Source organism: Mesoplodon densirostris, chromosome 13, assembly GCF_025265405.1.
Source record: "Mesoplodon densirostris isolate mMesDen1 chromosome 13, mMesDen1 primary haplotype, whole genome shotgun sequence".
NCBI lineage: Eukaryota > Metazoa > Chordata > Mammalia > Artiodactyla > Ziphiidae > Mesoplodon > Mesoplodon densirostris.
Window position 1 is genome coordinate 52,914,709 of NC_082673.1, and position 14,117 is coordinate 52,928,825.

The window sequence follows — 14,117 nt, forward strand, 5'->3', positions numbered from 1 at the left end:
CGAGACGCCGGCAGAGTAATTGTTTTTCTCCCAAATTTACGCATGAGGAAATAAGAGTCTTGCTCAAGGCGACATGGAATCAGAAAAGACCCAGAATCTTGTTAGTCCCAAGAAACGTCATACTATTTATGATGCTTTGATGGCTTTCTCGGAGGGGTGAATTGGCCCTTTTTTGTAGTCACCTCAAAACGCCGTGCTGTTCCGGTGTAAAGCTTAGAGAGCAAACAGCGTGATAATAAGAAATGAGAGGCTTTCCAGCAAGCGCGGGTGACCTGAACATAAGCAAAACTGGTGGCCTCCATGAGTGAATTTGGTAGTCAAACCGAAAACCAAGCTTACAGTGTTGATGCCCATCACTGGGCCAACTAGTAGATTACTTGTAATTGAGACACCGTGATTAGAAGTGTTCTTTGGATCATGCCGTTGACTATGAAATGAACAGGGTGCAATCCTAGTAAAGAAGAAATTAAAAACAATCCTAAGACTGCTTTGTGTGGAAACGGACAGGGTGAATTCTGCCGTATTACAAGTACTTAGTCAAGTGGGACTAAAAAGAACATGTGCTTACCTTTCAGATGGAGGGAACTTCCCATCTTGCTCTGGCTATAAGTTGTTGGATCCCTCTGAGCATGTGTTTCCTCTAGAAGAGAGAAGACACTCGTTTCAAGGGTTGTTTCAAAGATTAAATTTTATACTGTGTATAGAGACCCTCTCTTGCATGTGTACCTGTCATAGAGCAGATGCCAAGTGCTATCTTCACTCTCCTATCCACCTCCCTTACTAATTTATACCCATAGAAATTAAGAAGTAGTTTTAAGGATCCTGAATAAAACAGGAAGCCGAATTATGAAATTGCTGTTTCCCAGTTTTGTTCTTGTAGCTATCCTTCTGGGTACCTATTTTAGGTATCATCTTTCAATATGTTGTCTTTGTTTCGTCTTTGTATATGTTCATTTTTAGCTCCCTCTTTTTCTACTCATCCCAGTTTTAAAATTCACTTACTTTGAAATGTATAAAATTCCTTTATACTTGTAATAATTTTAGAAACTTTGGCATTTTCTAAAGTATACTTTCTTCATTGAAGATGCAAAGTTAAAACACCATGGTAAATAAAGTATTGGCCTCTACAGTGCTTTCATTTTCAGGAAAAAGAAAAGAAAAAAAAAGATTCTTGGAAGGACAGGTATTTAAAAAAAATCAGGCCCAGCCCAGTTATTTCTTGTTTCTGCACCTTTTCTGTGCCATACCTCCTCTGTGAAGCCTTCCCAGACCTCTTTCTCTGTGCTCTTCAGTCATGCTCACCTCCCAGGACAATAATTACCAATTAAAATGTCTTTTATCTCCAACTAGGCCTTGGACCTTGTTTTGTTCATTTTTTTTATAGCCAGTACCCACCAGTTCAGAGGCATGCATACATAATAGGACCTTGGTAAATACTGAATTGAATTATGGATAGGATAAACCATTATAGAACTTTAATTCTGTAAGGTTAGAGTGATGGATGAAAATTATTCCCAATTAATATTAGGATTTTTAAATTAATAAACTGTTTTTTAGAAAAGTTTTAGATTTATAGAAAAATTGAGCAGGTAGAACAGAGCTTCTGTGTACTCCTCTACCCTTCCCCACCACCGCATAGTTCCCCCATTATTGACATCTCATATTAGTGGGGTGCATTTGTTACCATATGAACCAGTGTCAATGCATTATATTATTATTATAATGCAAAGCTAATAATAATTATTAAAGTCCATATATCATTCAGATTTCCTTAGTTTTACCCTAATGTCTTTTTACTGCAGCAGGATACAGATATCACATGTAGAAGTCATGTCTCTTCAAGGTTCCTCTTGGCTGTGACAGTTTCTCAGACTCTCCTTGTTTTTGATGATATTGACAGTTTTGAGGAGTTAAAATTAATATTATGGTCAAATATTGATATTTTGTAGGATACCTTTCTAGGGGAATTTATCCGAAGTTTTTCTCATGGTTAGATGGTTATGGGTTTGGAGGAAGAAGATCACAGAGGTAAAGTGTCATTTTCATCACATCATATCAAAGGTACATGCGATCATCGTGGTTTATGGCTGCTGATGGTGACCTCGATCAACTGGTAGTGTTTGTCAGGTTTCTCCTTGTAAAGTTTCCCCCCATCCCCTACTCTTTCCATACTATACCTACTCTTTGGAAGGAAGTCACTGTGTGCAGCCCACTCCTAATGAGTGGAATGTTATGTTCCCCCTCCTTTAGGGTGAAATATCTACATAATTTATTTGGAATTCTTCTGTGTGCGAGATTTGTCACTTCTCCCCCATTTATTAAGTCATTCAATTATTTATTTATATCTTTATCTTGTTGCTCAAGTTGTTCTACCTTTGGTCAGGGTAATACCTGTTTATTGTTATAGGGCTGATTTGAAGTTAAAAATGAATGTGGCTAAATGATAATCAGTATTTCTCACGTAATAGGAGAGGAATAAAACTTTTTCCCTCATTTGATTAGACTTGCTTATTATCCCTATTAGCCAAAACACAACTATAGGAGAAAAATCCTTCCAAAATTTAATACTGGATTGCCCATCAGACTGTTGTTCCTTATTGCCTCGTCAAGAACATTTTTCAGTAAACTGGCTTTATTTTTTACATGGCAAGTGGTGGTACAATGACTCCTAGTGTAGTTTGGTGCCACTGCCTTGATTTGTGCTAGGGCACCAACAGTTTTAAATACCATTGCACTTTCATCATCAGAGCAAACATTAACACAGTGAAAAACACAAATGTCTTAATTTGATTGTGAAAATTGTTGTGACCTTTTGATCCCCCTGAAAGGGGCTTTGAGACCCCCAGACATCCATGGAACACACTTTGAGAACTGCAGACCTAGTTTCCAAACCAGAGTGCTGGGAGTCATCTCAGTCATTCCTTTCTTCTTTTTTCTGAGCTCCATAATACAGTTAGCACTTCCTGAGTAAGATGTTGTGAAGCTCTACTCTGAGCTTTTACACTGTATTGACTCCTGTAATCCTCCACCACTGTGAGCCAGGTACTGTTACTGTCACTTCCACTTTACAGATGAGGAAGCCAAGGCACAAACGTGATTCGCCCGAGTCCCATAGTAGAGTCTGGCTCCAGCCCCCCACCCACCCCTCGCTGTGCTGCCCCCAGTTACCATCACATCATTCCCAAAGTCTCTTTTTTTCCTCTGCCTTAGTTCAGGACTCTATTCTCTCAACTAGTGCAGTCCTCTCCTAACTGGGTTTCCTGACGTGTGTTGCCCCTTCAGTTCTGCCTTACAGTGTATCTCCCAAGCTCTCTTTCTAAAGCACAGATCTGCCCACGCAGCCACCGGCCTGTTATGGATCACTTTGGGTTAAAGGCCAAAACCCCTAACTTAACACACAGAGCCTCTCGAACCCAGGAAGTCCACCTGGGTGCTGTTCTGCACATCCCTGCCTTCTCACTTCTGGCCTTTGCACCTGTACCTCTCTCTCCTCCCCACCTCCACTGTCTTCCCTAGCTAACTCCCAGGTATCTGTTAATACGCAAATATGCCTTCTGTAGAAGCTGTCCTGCCCTGCACGAGGGAGGGCTCTTCTCTACACCCTTTCCTCCGCGCTCCCCTCGTTCTTGCGGCTACCACTGACCTTCCCAGGCTGCTGGGAGCTCCTGGGGGCAGGGGCCGCCTCCGTCGCTGGGACCCTCACGCCGGCCTGGGGCCTGGCTGACCACAGCGCCCTTTGTGGGATGAATGGCGGGGGCAGTAGAGGTGTGCTCACTGGGGGCGGCCCTCCTAACTAGACTCCAGTAACCGCTGCCTTCAAAGAGCTTTGCAGCTGGCACCTTGGCGGGCCGCGGCTGAGCTCTGCCCTCTAGAGGCGGAACTGTTCCCGGCCTCGGAGACTGCAGAAGCACCAAGGAGACTAGGCCGAGAGCGCCGGCCCTGCGGCAGCTGCCCTTGGCCGCCATCTCAGAGGGAGGCCCTTGAGAAGGAAGGCATCGTAGGGTGTGAGAGCTAGAGGGCACCCTAAAGACGATTGGTCCAGCCCCCCTAGGATTCATGATAGTCCACCGTGCGAAGAAAGAACAGGGATAAACGGCAGCGTTGGAAATCCAGAAGCTCCGGGTGGAGGTTGAAACAGGCAGGGGGGGCGCTGGTTGGCTCAGCCTGCTCTGGGACAGGCGCTGTTGTCGTTAACTGCAGGGCGTGGACTGTCCACAAGAGCTTACATTCTACTGGTGTCGGGGACGGAGAACAGATGTGTAACAAATAACTATCAATGAGCACTATGGAAAAGGTACAATATTCTAACAGGAGAGAGGGGACTGCTTAAGCTGTAGGGGGTAGGGAGGGATATGGGATGGACTCAAAGAGGAGGTGCTGTTTTACCTAGTGCATTCCTTAATTCAACAAACACTAGGACATAATATGTAATAAGGTAAACAAAAATTCCTGTCCCTTCGGAGCTTAATTCTAGTATGGGGGGGCGGCGCATAGAAAACAAACATGTCAGATAGTATAAGAACTCAGAGGAAAAATACAGGCAGCGTAAGGGAAGTGATGCAAAGTACTATATTAGATAGATGTTCAGGGACCTCTCTGGTGTGACAGCTGAGCAGAGAGGCTGTGCAGTGAGAGAACAAGCCGTGCGGATGAGGAGGAAGAACATTCCAAGCAGGGGAAGCTTGGCATAGTTAATGGACAACAAGGAGGTCAGGATGGCTGGAATGGAGTGTGCAAGGGACAGAGTGGGAGCAGAGGCAGCAGCAGGAAGCGTTTTAAAACGATCAGCGTGGCTGCTGTATGGAGAGCAAGTTCTAACGGGGATAGTAGAAGCACGGAGACCCCTTAGTAAACCAGTCGGTCCAGGTGAAAGACTGTGGTAGCTTGGAACAGGGCCTGGTTGCAGCGTTGCATTCAGGACATATGTTGAAGGTAGAGCTGAAAGGATGTACTGATGGATTAGATGTGTGGGATGGAGACAACCCAAAGGTGAGCACCTAGATGCACGTTTGTCACTTATTGGAATGGGGAACATGAAGGGAAAAGTGGCTTTAGGGCAGGATGAAGTCAAGAGTTGGTTTTTGACAAGTTAAGTGTTAACATGTAGGGAGAAATTTTTATTATAAAAATTTTTAATGTTCAGCAAAATTGAAAGGATTTTATCATGGGCACCCTTATACTCACTACCTAAATTTCATCAACATTTTGCTATGCTTGATCTCTCCGTCTGTCCATCCCTCTTCCAGCCATCATTCCATTTTATTTTTTGATGCATTTCCAAAAAAAAAAGTTGGGGTTATCAATACACTTACCCATTAACAGACTTCAATATTTGTTTTGTTTTTTTTTTTTTTTAATTGAAGTAGAGTTGATTTCTAATATTAGTTTCAGGTATACAACATAGTGATTCAATATTTGTATAGCTTATTTAAAGTTATTATAAAATCTTGGTTATATTCCCTGTACTGTACAATATATCCCATACTTATTTATTTCATACATAGTAGTTTCCTCTCCTCTTCCCTCTCCCCACTGGTAACTACTAATTTGTTCTCTGTATCTGTGAGTCCATTTCTGTTTTGTTATATTCATTTGTTTTATTTTTTAGATTCCACATATAAGTGATAAAATACAGTATTTGTCTTTCTCTGACTTATTTCACTAAGCATAATACCCTCTAGGTCTATCCACATTGTTGCAAATGGCACAATTTCATTCATTTTTATGGCTGAATAGTATTCCATTGTGTGTGTGTCTATACATACACACACATCTTCTTCATCCATTCATCTGTTGATGGGCACTTAGGTTGCTTCCATATCTTGGCTATTGTAAATAACGCTGCTATGAACATTGGGTTGCATGTACCTTTTTGAATTAGTGTTTTCATTTTCTTTGGGTGTGTACCCAGCGGTGGAACTGCCAGATCATATGGTAGTTCTATTTTCAGTTTTTTAAAGGAAACTCCATGCTGTTTTCCATAGTGGCTGTACCAGTTTACATTCCCACCAACAGTACACTGTTGGGTACACTAGGGTTCCCTTTTCTCCACATCTTCACCAACACTTGTTATTTGTAGACTTTTTGATGACAGCTATTCTGACAGGTGTGAGTTGATATCTCATTGTGATTTTGATTTGCATTTCTCTGATGATTAGCCATGTTGAACATCTTTTCATGTGCCTGTTGGCCATCTGTCTATCTTCTTTGGAAAAGTGTCTTTTCAGCCTTCTGCCCATTTAAAAAATTTTTTTTTGATACTGAGTTGTAAGAGCTATTTATATATTTTGGATATTAACTCCTTATTGGTCACATCATTTGCAAATATTTTCTCCCATTCAGTAGGTTGTCTTTTCATTTTGTTGATGGTTTCCTTTGCTGTGCAAAAGCTTTTAAGCTTAATTAGGTCTCTTTTGTTTATTTTTGCTTTTCTTTTTTTTTTTTTTTTTGCCTTAAGAGAGAGATCAAAAAAAAAATGCTGCAGTTTATTGTCAAAGTGTTCTGCCTATGTTCTCTTCTAGGAATTTTACGGTTTCAGGCCTTACATGTAGGTCTTTAGTCCATTTTGAGTTTATTTTTGTATACAGTGTGAGAAAATGTTCTAATTTCATTCTTTTACATGTGGCTGTTCAGTTTTCCCAGCACCATTTATTTATTTATTTATTATTTTTTGCGGTACGCGGGCCTCTCACTGCTGTGGCCTCTCCCATCGTGGAGCACAGGCTCCGGACGCGCAGGCCCAGCGGCCATGGCCCACGGGCCCAGCCGCTCCGCGGCATGTGGGATCCTCCCGGACCAGGGCACGAACCCATGTCCCCGGCATCAGCAGGCGGACTCTCAACCACTGCGCCACCAGGGAAGCCCCCAGCACCATTTATTGAAGAGACTGTCTTTTCTCTATTGTTCAGTATTTGTTTAGTTTTTTTTTCCTTTGAGGTAAAATTTCAATGAAAAGTACAAATATTAAGTGTACATTCTTAATAGATACACTTGTGTAACCCAAACTCCTGACAAATTATAGAACATTACTGTCACTTCCAGAAAGTTTCCTTTCCCTGTTAATTCCCATTTCCATCTTCCTAGAGGCAGCCACTGTTCTGATTTTTTCCACCATAGATTGGTTTTACTAGTTCTGTACTAGGGAATATTTATATATATACATATATATAAATATATATGGATTAATGGAATCTCACATATACACTTTTTTGTGTCTGGCTTCTTTCTTTTTTGTGGACAAGCATATTCATTTCTTTTGGGTAATACCTAAGAGGGGAATTGCTGGGTCATTAAGGTAGGTATATGCTTTAGTTTTATAAGATAACTGTCAGACCTTTTCCAAAGGCCCATCAACAAAAGAATGCATGAATACATTGTGGTGTATTCATATTATGGAATGCTGTGCTATGGTTAAAATCAAGTAAAGCCACATGTATCAACGTGGATAAATTTCAAAAACATAATTTTTTGGGGGGGGCATATTTTAGGTCAAAACATTCAGTATGATACCTTTATATAAAATTTGAAAGCTTGTGAAAGAAGTATTATATATAGTTATGGATACTTACTTATGCAGTAATAGCATAAAAGCAAGCTTTGCAAAAATAATCAATTTCAGGATAGTGGTATCTCAGGTGGGGGTTGGAGAGATGAATGAAGCAAATATGGTAAAAGGTTAAGATTTTATAAAGTTGGGTGCTAGATACATGTTCCTTATATTAATCTCTGTAGCTTTTGGTTCACCTTATCTAAGGTGCTGCCCCTGCCCTCTACTTCTGCAGGTGGTGGAGCCTGGGCTGAGCCCGGCTGTGGGAGCAGAGCTGCTTGCTCCCACTCCGTCTCACTCACGCGGCTGCCACGGTTCAGGGGAAGCTCCCCAGAGACCCCAGGTAGGATGGCCGGGCAGACAGCACCCTGACCTGCTCCCGGTTACCGCAGCCTTGCAGATGACTTCCAGACCTGCCTTCCCCACCTCGCTCCTAAATTTAGGTCTGTGACCTGGACCTAGCTCTCTCTCCAATCTGAGTTCCAAACCCTACTTAAAATTGAGTTTATTTTAAAATATCTGTTCTCTTCCACTGTTTGGGGGTTTTTTCCTCAGGAACTCTGACTTTACATCTGTGTTATTTCCTTTGCCTCTCTTCCCTATCACTCCCTCTCTAGTGATTTTTATTCATTTCCATTTTATCTTCTTCACTTTTATTTCTATTCTTTTTATCTTCCATGGTGTCCCTTAGAGTGGTGTCTCCTCTCTCTTGTGTTTCTTGTAATTTGGTTTTTGTATATGAAATGTTTTGTATTTATTTTTCTTACACTTATTTAGTAAATCTACCCATTTCTGTTCCCTGTCCTCCTCTTGTCTGTCACCTTCCGTTCCTTGACCTGACTATCCCTTCCTTGAGTTATTTCTGCTTTGTTAGCTCCCTGCATAGCCACCGCTGCCTTGTTACATTTTTGAAAATTCATAATAGGATGTTGGGTTAAAATTTTCTTCTGCTTTGTGGCCACATTTCTCTGATGAGTTTTCTTAGTCTGCAGGGAAGTTTTGTTACTCCTTTTCAGATTTTCTTCTGACGGTACCTTTGTATGGATGTTTTTCTTACAATACCTTTGATTGGATGTTGAGTTATAAGTCTTTATCATTTTGGAATGAGTTGGATTTTTCTAAAACAACTATTGGCAAGAGAATCCCATGATAGGAACAAGGGAGCTTTCCTCATTTCTCAGCTCAAGGCTTCCTTCTGTCGGTATGGGGGTGTGTACTTTACTTTATGGCACCTACCTGTAACGGGACCTCCTCTCAATTTAGGATTCTAACCTGGCTCAGCTGAGCTCCTACAACTAGTCTGGAGCTCCGCTGGTTCCTCCCCAGCCACTGGTTTCCAGGCATTCTGCTCCTTCCTGCCAGCCTGCTCTTCTCTTTTTCCTAAGCTGCACCTGTGGGTCCTCCAGGCACTTACGGATTAATTTCTTCCTCTCCCAGTAGTCATGCCCTCTTCCTTCTTAATCCTGCTCACATCTATTCCCACCCAGGCTGAGCACTCTCCTGAGTTGAATTTTTGCTGAGAATTGCTGTACCTCCACCCTCTGGACTCTTGTGCCATTTCTAGTCTTCCCTGGGGCACCTGCTAAACCGCACGTATGGTTTCCTGTGCTGGTTCGGGGAGGGGGGCAGTGATGCTACACACCATATGAAGTTTGTGAAATTTCTCACTTCCTTGTTTTACTGAAGATGTAAGCATGTAGGCGTTTCATACCTTTGTTCTCATTGCTCTGAATGATTTTCAGGAAAATTGGAAAGATTCTGAACAAAGCTGTCACCACGTACCCATCAGGCTGACCTAGAGTCCTTAGCCAGGCATTCGAAGCCTTCCACAGGCTGACCTTGGTTTTTCTCCCTGCTCTTAGGTGTGACCACGGCTGCAGCCAGACTAATCTCCCACCATCCCAGGAACTCACCATGCACATTCCTTCCGCTGTGTTCTAGCTGTTTTCCACAGTTGCAGTGTTCCCTTCAGGGGCTTCTTTATGGTAGCCATTGTTTTTGGTGACCCAGCATGTATTTCTCCCTTTCTCTACCACCCATCAACAGGGTTAGATGCATAAACCCAGCTTATTAATCATGGTGCCCCTTCCCTGGGCAACAGTTTCAGGGAAAGCTGAATGGTCCAAGTAGGACCAGAGTCCCTCCCTGATTTCCTTCCACTAGAGCGAGCTGGGAAGCCTGCCTGTTGCCTCTGGTGTCACTGTGTCAAAGAATATTCATCTGGAAGAACACACCGTATGCAAAATTAAAGGATATGGTGATACAGAGAGAGAGAGAGAGAGAGAGTTTCCTTGTTGAAGTCCTGGATCCACCCTGAGGTTACTGCTGACATAAGCCAGTCGATCACAGTTTAGATTAAATGCAACTGTAAGACTCCTAACAAATACACCTTACTGTGTTCTCCCGTCACCCTGGTGTTTTTACCTATTGTAACACACATCACACCATATAGTGATTGTAATTGCCTGTTTATTTGTTTGTATCCCCCACTGAAAGCCCTTTACCACAAGGTCCACACTGTTCACCCTTGTGTGCCTGGTACCTTGCATTGTGCCTGGCCAGCATTGGGCCATCATTTAGTATTCAGCTGAAACTTCATTTCTGCCTTTCCTAATTCTTCCCATCACTCAAGGTCTTAGATTCCAAGTTCTTTGTGAAGCATTCCACATCAAGTTGAAGAATCTACATAAAATATCCAGGATAAAGCAGGCTCTCATCAGAGTTGCATCCTCCTCGTCCCTAGTTGCTTGAGTCAGAAGTGATGTCTCCTTCGTGGGAGCTCCTATATCTCATTTAATCAAATGGTATCTACTCATACTGTCTTAAAAGAGAAATGCAAATGACTTATAACTAACGTAAGTTTTCAAATGTGATTGTAAATGCCAGAAGCAAGGACCTAGTACAGTGCCTCATATAAAAGAATCCACAGTTGTTGAATATACAGCTGAATATACAGCACAATGATCAATACTTTAGAGGTTAAATGGAAACTGGTAGTCTGTTATTGGCTGTGGGAGTCCTTATGTTAAGTGAGTCATGGGGTAGCTTCAAAGGAACCTGAAAGAAGGATAAAGCTGAATCACACTTTTGTAGAGTGCATGAATGCTGTTTGAAAATCTAATTAAGCCATAACAACTGACCACAGCTGAAAAATAGTCGTGGTTATTTTCTACGCCCAAACGTCTCATTACTTGGTAAAGGCTGTTAACTTGTCCAAGCTGAATATTTGGAAGGAGAAATGAGGCATGAGGAGGGCAAGTTAGAGTTTATTGTGCCTTCCGTTTCGATAAGGGGAAACTGAGGGTGGCTAGGAAAAGAAGCCTGAAGCTCTGGCTCCAGAACTATGTTCATACCTCTCACATCAGCCTCATACTCTTTTTTGGCTGTGTCTTCCATATATAATTAGTGATAGTCTGATTGATTCAGTTCTTCTGGTGGAATGTAAGCTCCAAAAGGCCAGGGACTTGGTCTGTCTTGTTCAATGCTGAGCCTCTCAACACCTAGAACAGTGCCTAGTCCTTATGTCTGGGGCCATAGTAGGAGCTTCCTACATATTTGTTGAATTCATATCTCTACAATACTGGACACAGCTTGTTTACCTTTTATGTATCTTGCTAAAATATTTATATGTCCAGATTTCCTATTCTGATGCAGATGTTAAAAAGAACATCTTCAACGCCAAGTTCCATGATATCAGTGACCTCCAGTGTCTTATTCACTAAAGTATCTCTAGTGCCTAAAACAGGGGACATTCTGTCAGTACTTATGGAATGAATGATTTAAGTATTTGATTAGTGAATTTTAAATTGAGCGAAAAAACGGAAATGATTGGCTCAGACTTTTTGGGGTTGTTTTTTGGAAACTGTTTATTTTCTGTCAACCTACTTCCATTTTACGAGTTTGCAGACGAACAGCTTAAGACCACTCAGTGGTTGTTCTACCCACTCAGTGGCCTGAGTGGTGGGAGCTGCAGACCAGTCTTCAGTGGGGAACTGCTGAACAGGCACAGAGGGCACCTGCACACCTTCGGACCAGTCTGCCACCTCAGGTTGCGTAGCAGTGAACTCAGGAGCTGGAGCAGTCCATTCACCCTGAAATTCCTCCATGGTCACAGCCTTCTCAGCTGCTGCCTGCTCTTCCTTTTCAATCTCTTCAGGATCTCTGTAGAAGCAGAGATCAGCTGTGACCTCCCATGAGTGTTTGCGGGAGATGGTGCCACGCATGCACAGAACTTCCCGGGCGAGCATCAGCTACATCAGACCCCCTGAGTGAGTTCCCTTGTTGTTGCATGGGATGGCAATGTCCACATAACACAGACGATAGTCTGTGTTACACAGAGCAATGGTAGGCAGGTTAGCGTTAGAGGCCTCTGTGAGAGGCTGGTGGTCAGCCCTGGGATCAGTAACCACCGGAAGTCTTGGCTCCCGGAAGGCTGCCTGGATCTGGTTCGTGAAGGTTCCAGGAGTGAAGCGGCCAGCAATAGGAGTGGCTCCAGCGGCAGCAGCAAACTTCAGCCCAGCTCGCTGGCCAGTGTTCCTGGAGGATACGACACTGACATCAGCTGGGTTTTCAATGGCAACAACGGCACGAGCTGCCAGCAGAAGCTTCTCGCAGGTTCTCTTCAGATTTATGTTGTAGACGCCATCACTTTTCCTTTTGTAGATGTACTGCTCCATTTGGAAGTCTGGTTGGTGCCACCTAAGTGGGTTCCTGCTGCAAGAAATTTGAGTACATCCTCCTCCTTCATTTGCAGGAAATCAAGGGCTCCGGACATTGTGAAAGTTTCCCTTTAAGTTACAATGGGAATCCAGAACAACACCGTATGGACCCCTGTCTGGGTAGTGCAGAAGGGGATCAGACTTAGTAAGAATGTTCTGCTATGTTTGTTTTAACCTCTACAGTTTATAAGTACCCTCACAAATATCCCCTCACTTGAATCTTACAACAACCCTATGAGATTTATTTTGTCAGTTTTATAGATGAGGAAAAAGGCTCAGAGGAATTACAGGGCTTGTTTAATGTTACATAGTTGGCAGATTGGGACTTGAACCCTAGACTTGACTCCAAATTGTATGATCTTTCAACTTTTTCATGGATACCAATTGAAGATGAGGTGGAATTATTAGAACACTGTCAACACTGTATCATTGGAATTATAAATCTTAGAGGTGGAAGTGGCCTTACGCATCACAAATTCCAAACCCCTCTCTCACTTTTCAAAATAGGAAAAGAAGGTTTGGAGAATTTCTATGACGTGTCTAAAGGCACACCTCCGGTTTGAGAAGTCATTACACCGAAGCTGGCTCTTCCACTGACTGCTTCTGGCTTGTCCTCAGATCTCACTCTCAGTTGGAGATTGTGGACTGAGCTTGTGGGAGACCAAGCACCCCTCTGCTTTCCTGCATCAGAGGCCCCGGACACCCGGCCCTTTCTGACAGGAGCCTGGCCTTCGCTGAAGGAAACAGGGTTTTTCTCTCTCCCCCTTTCTGTCATTTCTTTTTCCTCTTCCTTATTTACCTAGCAGGTGAGGGGCGAGAGTTGTAAAAGCCATCCGGTCTTCAAGGTTCCCTACTCCCTCCCCTGTAAGACCTGGTTTTGATAAAGGTTTCCAAGTTTGAAAGTTAATAAAAATAATGCCACTGACCTCTTCATTTATTTATTGTTTTTGAACTGTCTACACCTCAGGGTCCAGTTTTGTTTCCCTTTCTTTCTATGATGCCCTGGGTATAGACCCTGCTGGCTAACTGAGGGTGCGCTTTGCACAGAATCCAACAGAATCTTGCCCGTCTTATAGGAATAACTACCAGGCCTTAGAGAAGATAGATTCCATTGTTTGGCTTTGCACATCACACTTTTTTTATGAGTCAAATCTGATAACAGAAGAGCACAAATCTAAATTTTACCAGTAATCAAAGAAATGCAATGAAATACCCTTTTGACCATCAAATAGGCAAAAAGTAGAGAGACTGATATTTTGTGCTGGCAAGAGGGTGAGAAAACGAGCGCTCGTATGTTGCTGCTGTAAATATGAATTGCTGTACCTTTTGGGAATGAGGCCAGCTATCTATTAAAAAATACACAGATTACATTTAGTACTGTCATTTTTGTTCATTTAGCCTGTGGAAATCAAGGTTCCAGTTTGTAAGGTTATATGTTCAAGAGTTTACTAAAGCTCTGTTTGTAATTGCAAAAACCTAAAAACCCCTTGAATTTCTGTCAGAAATGTTGAATAAATTATGGTTTATCTGTAATACAGAGTATATCATATAGTAATAAAGTCAAAGAGTAACATTCATGGAATTATCTTACTTTTGGAAAAAGCAAGAAAATCTTCATATGTGTGTATACGTGATTACAGATCTTTCTGGACTTATGATGGGGTTACATCCCAATAAACCCATTGTAAGTTGAAAATGCATTTAATACACCTAACCTTCCGAACTTCATAGCTTAGCCTTGCCTACCTTAAACGTGCTCAGAACACTCTATTAGCCTAGAGTTGGGCAAAGTCTTTGAACACAAAGCCCATTTTATAATAAAACTTTGAATATCTCATGTCATTTACTGAATA

The 14,117-nt window shown here is 42.3% G+C and overlaps 1 pseudogene; it reads right to left on the minus strand.

Annotated features, from left to right (window-relative positions):
• Nucleotides 1-11,461: 11,461 nt before the first annotated feature.
• LOC132500721 (small ribosomal subunit protein uS2-like) lies at nt 11,462-12,320 on the minus strand (annotated as a pseudogene).
• Nucleotides 12,321-14,117: the final 1,797 nt, after the last annotated feature.